The sequence below is a fragment of the Chelonia mydas genome, chromosome 8 (genome assembly GCF_015237465.2).
Source record: "Chelonia mydas isolate rCheMyd1 chromosome 8, rCheMyd1.pri.v2, whole genome shotgun sequence".
Classification (NCBI taxonomy): domain Eukaryota; kingdom Metazoa; phylum Chordata; order Testudines; family Cheloniidae; genus Chelonia; species Chelonia mydas.
The window spans coordinates 39,659,446-39,664,768 of record NC_057854.1 but is presented as its reverse complement, the minus strand read 5'-3'; the positions used below and the strand labels follow the sequence as shown (position 1 = coordinate 39,664,768).

At 45.5% G+C, this 5,323-nt stretch overlaps 1 long non-coding RNA gene across 1 annotated transcript; it reads left to right on the top strand.

The window, feature by feature from the left end:
- The first annotated feature begins 1,830 nt into the window (after nucleotides 1–1,830).
- Nucleotides 1,831–3,578, top strand: LOC122461397. Its single transcript, XR_006283258.1, has 2 exons — nucleotides 1,831–1,979; nucleotides 3,537–3,578. It is a non-coding gene; the product is annotated as an uncharacterized LOC122461397 (long non-coding RNA).
- Nucleotides 3,579–5,323: the final 1,745 nt, after the last annotated feature.

The window sequence follows — 5,323 nt, the reverse complement described above, 5'->3', positions numbered from 1 at the left end:
GAAAGCACAGGGCTCCCTCTGCTCTGCAGAAGTCCAGCCTGATCAGCAGCGCTGAGACCCTGTTTACCTGGGTCGCCCCACCTTGTACCTAGATCTCCTGGACAAGCGCCAGTTCCTAGCCGCTCCAACTGCAGGAAGTACTAGATGAGTCCTGTTTCAGGCAGAGGGACTCTGGCTGGGGGTGGGGGGCACTGCAGTGTCGGGAGAGGGTGAGGAGAGTCCACCATGGGCACAATTTAGGGGTGGGGGTGTGATGGGTTCGGTCACAGAGACCCCATTGGGACTTTCACCTGATGTGCTGAAACTACCTCTGAGCCCATTTTCTTTAATAGCTTGGGACTCCAGAACCCTGTTTTGTTGAGCCAGACATGCTAGCCTGCTGCAACACAGAGCCAGGGTCTGAACCACACCCACAAAGCTGCAGACTTAACTGAAAATAGCTCAGCAAGTACTCCTGTCTCCAGCATCCAGACACCCAGCTTCCAAAGGGATCCAAACCCCAAATAAATTCGTTTTACTATGTATAAAGCTTATACAGGGTAAACTCATAAATTGTCTGCCCTCTATAACACTGATAGAGAGATATGCACAGGTGTTTGCGCCCCCAGGTATTAATCAGTTACTCTGGGTTAATTAATAAACAAAAGGGATTTATTAAGTATAAAAAGTAGGATTTAAGTAGTTTCAAATAATAACAGCCAGAACAAAGTAAATTACCAAGCAAAATAAAACAAAACTCTCAAGTCTAAGCCTAATACATTAAAAAACTGAATACAGGTAAATCTCACCCTCAGAGATGTTCCAATAAGCTTCTTTCACAGACTAGACTCCTTCTTAGTCTGGGCCCAATCTTTTTCCCTGGTACAGTCTTTGTTAGTCCAGCTCAGGTGGTAACTAGGGGATTTCTCATGACTGGCAGCCCCCTTTGTTCTGTTCCACCCCTTTTATAGCTTTGGCACAAGGCACAAATCTTTTGTCTCTCTGGATCCCCACCCCCCTTCTAAATGGAAAAGTACCAGGTTTAAGATGGATTCCAGTTCAGGTGACATGATCATATGTCACTGTAAGACCTTCTTTATTACCTAGTAGCTGGAAGACACGCACATAGGAAGGCTTGCAGGTAAACAAACCTATTCACAGTTCATTGATTCTGAATCACCCTTAACATGTTTACATCAGTAACGCAAGTTTATATCTTATTCTCCTAACTCCACACATAGAAATAATATAAGCAAACAAATAGGATCAACACACTTGGTAGGTCATAAGCTTTGTAATGATATCTTACAAGAGACCTTTTTCATGAAGCATATTCCAGTTACATCATATTCACATTTGTGAACATATTTCCATAAAATATATGGAGTGCATCACACCCTCCTCCTGAACATACTGCCAGAGTCTTGGTCACTGTCCATGGTGGAGGCAGTATGTCATAAACATACAGCTAAGGGTAGCATAAAATCCCTCCTTTACCTGTAAAGGGTTAAGAAGCTCAGATAACTTGGCTGGCACCTGACCAAAAGGACCAATAAGGGGAGAAGATACTTTCAAATCTGTGTGTGTGTGTGGGGGGGAGATTTTGCTTTGTCTCTTTGTGCATGTTCTCTCGGAGACAAAGAGAGAGACCAAGCAAGTAATCTAGCTCCTACTGAATGATACATCTAACTTACAAAAAATAGTAAGTAATAGCAAGGAAATGCATTAGAGAGCTGTAGCTCACGAAAGCTCATGCTCAAATAAATTGGTTAGTCTCTAAGGTGCAACAAGTACTCCTTTTCTTTTTGCGAATACAGACTAACACGGCTGTTACTCTGAAACCTGAGAGTATCTTTTGTTTTAGCTTGTGAATTTTCCCTGTGCTAAGAGGGAGGTTTATCCCTGTTTTTTGTAACTTTAAAGTTTTGCCTCGAGGGGAATCCTCCGTGTTTTGAATCTTATTACTCTGTAAAATTACCTTCCATCCTGATTTTACAGAGGTGTTTCTTCTACTTTTTTCCCCTTTATAATAAAGTTCTGTTTTTTAAGAAGCTGATTGGTTTTTAGTGTCCTAAAAACCAAGGGTCTGTTCTATGCTCACCTGGTTTACCTATTTGGTTGGTAGATTATTCTCAAGCCTCCCCAGGAAAGGGGGTGAAGGGGCTTGGGGAGATATTTTAGGGAAATGAACTCCAAGTGGTCCTTTTCCTGAAGCTTTGTCTAACTCACTTGGTGGTGGCAGCAGTACCCATCCAAGGACAAAGGAGGATTTGTACCTTGGGGAAGTTTTTAATCTAAGCTGGTAGAAATAAGCTTAGGGGGGTCTTTCATGTGTGTCCCCACATCTGTACTCTAGAGTGCAGAGTGGGGAGGGAACCTTGACACAGTACATGTAAAATCCCTCTTTGTCTCTGGTTACACACTCTCCCAGTATCTCTAAACCCTGTGATGTCATTCAGAGCTGTCCTACCAAGGTGCAGAGTTCCTGGTCTCTGGGTGCCTGAAAACCTGTTGGTGTGCAGTATTGTTAACAGAATGCAGATAGCACTATCTGTTAAATTGTAGGTGTCTTAGCAGGCTTGGTGGCTAAATGCCATGCTTTTGCTGCTGTGCCAAGCTTCCAGCCTGTTTACAGGGGAAAAGCTGAAAAGCAACCTGCTTGTGGGACTGTCTTGTCACCATCCCTAGCATGTACACAAGTTTTTTCCACAAATCAGGTATGTCACACATCTTTAAAGGGTTTACCATTATTATTAACTCCTTTGTCTTGACCCACAGATGAAGTAGCAAAAGACACAAGATTAACAGCCAATTTATGACAGATTTTGTTCACGCAGTTCGGCTTATTCAGTGTCTATTCCATTTTCCAATCCCTTTGTGTACCATGGTAGGTGTTCAGACACAGATACTTCTGTCTCTTTGGAGAAGGCTCTTAATTCAGGTATGGGTTTGGGGATTTGGCAAGGAAAGGGTGCACTACAACCATGCCTGCCTTCGGCCACTCCCTCTGGAATCCCTTACCCCACCCACTTGTGAAGTTTCCCAAATGCAAAGTTTTTCTTTCTCCTGCCTTGAAGAGACAGTTTTCTCTCTTACAAGCATAGCTGGTGTCATAAAAATGAAGGGAAGGGTAACCACTTTTCTGTACACAGTGCTATAAAATCCCTCGTGGCCAGAGGCAAAACCCTTTCTCCTGTAAAGGGTTAAGAAGCTAAGATAACCTCGCTGGCACCTGACCAAAATGACCAATGAGGAGACAAGATACTTTCAAATCGGGGGGGGGGGGGGGACGACAAAGGGTCTGTCTGTCTGGGTGATGCTTTTGCCAGGAACAGTTCAGGAATGCAGTCTCAGACCTTCTGTTAGTTAGTAAGTAATCTACCTAGAAATGCGTTAGATTTCCTTTTGTTTAATGGCTCGTAAAATAAGCTGTGCTGAATGGAATGTATATTCCTGCTTTTGGGGTCTTTTTGTAACTTAAGGTTTTGCTTAGAGGGATTCTCTATGTTTTGAATCTGATTACCCTGTAAGGTATTTACCATCCTGATTTTACAGAGGTGATTCTTTTACCTTTTCTTTAATTAAAATTCTTCTTTTAAGAACCTGATTGATTTTTCATTGTTCTTAAGATCCAAGGGTTTGGGTCTGTGTTCACCTGTACAAATCGGTGAGGATTTTTATCAAGCCTTCCCCAGGAAAGGGGGTGTAGGGCTTGGGGGGATATTTTGGGGGAAGACATCTCCAAGTGGGCTCTTTCCCTGTTCTTTGTTTAACACGCTTGGTTGTGGCAGCATATGGTTCAAGGACAAGGCAAAGTTTGTACCTTGGGAAGTTTTTAACCTAAGTTGGTAAGAAGAAGCTTAGGGGGTCTTTCATGCAGGTCCCCACATCTGTACCCTAGAGTTCAGAGTGGGGAAGGAACAACAATGGAGTGCTTTGGATTGGTAAGATCGCCTCGGTGACCCCACTCTCTGTTCCGAAAAGGTCAACTGGAAGGTCTCTACCCTCCAGGAGATTTGACCCCCAGTTTTCCCTTAAAACCTGACCTACAGGTGAAGGCTCTGGCATTTCAGATGCAGATCCTTCACCCTCCTCCTGGGGAAATGCCTTCCTACAAAAGGTGGACAGACCCTCCTGTCCCCCCTCACCTTCTGTCTGGACTTCCCTCTCTGGGCTCCCCTTTGAGGTAGACACTCCTGTGTCCCCCAAAAGGGAAGGTGACCCTGATCCAGCTGTGGGCTCTTACCAGTTACCAGTTATAACAGACCCTTCACTGGCCAGCACAATCCCCTGCCCCCATCTTTCACTCAGGTTGGGCTTGCTTTCAGCTACAGAGTCTTTGGGGTCTGTTCCCACCACAGCAGTCACCAGGACCCCAACTTCCATCTCTGGGATACATGTCTCTGTGCACCCCAGGCAGGACCTGTCCCCTGCTGAACTACAACTTCCTGGCAGTCAGCAGCTGGGAAAGCCTCCCTGTTGAAGGTAGACCATCCTCCTCCCCCAGGGAGATGATCACAGGAGAGGAGCTGGCTCTATCCAGCCCTTCCTGCAGGGACCTGCCTTGAGCCCCAGGGTTACACGGCCCATTTTCCACTGCTACCCAGAAATTAAAGAGACACTCTCCTATTTCCCCAGCAGCACATGTGATTTTACCCTCTCCTCTGGGGCTTTCAGCACAAGATTCCTTCTTGCTTCTAACAAACCCTGGGGCAGATTCTGCCACATCAAAAAAATTATTCCCCAGTAGAAACGGTGAAAAATTGTGTGCCACTGCTGTGACAGTCATTTCAGCCTGCAAATCACCAGTTTCCATGTGTACCTTAGCTAGCGGTGCAAGGACTTTGTAACCTCCCACCAATTCCAATTCTGCCATTTTTCCTGGTAACAAATCCTTCTCATAGATCAGGTCCTTCCTGACCACAGAAATCTCTGCACCAGTATGTCTTAAACCTTGGAGCGCTTTCCCATTAAGCTGAACAGCATGCATATGCTCCCTGCTTGGTTGTGTAGAAGGAACCTTTACAAATCCTGTGTGGAAAGAGGGAGTAGCCTGGGATACCCCTGTGCTCTGAGAAGCAGCAGCTTCATGTGTTACCTGGTGCCGGTTCCCACTCAGCCCAGGACATTTATTCCTCAGGTGCTCAGTGAACTTACAATGAGAGCACCTTCTGGGCTCCTCTGCTTGTACAGGAGATGTGGGACGAGTAACAGGGGAATGGGGAGGTGAACGCCCAGCCTCCTTTTCCCCGGGGTAAAATGGTGATTCTGCTTTCCCCCAACCCTGTCCCCCTCGGCCAGTGGTTTATGTTTAATTGCAGCTTGTGACTGCTCATAAGAGTCT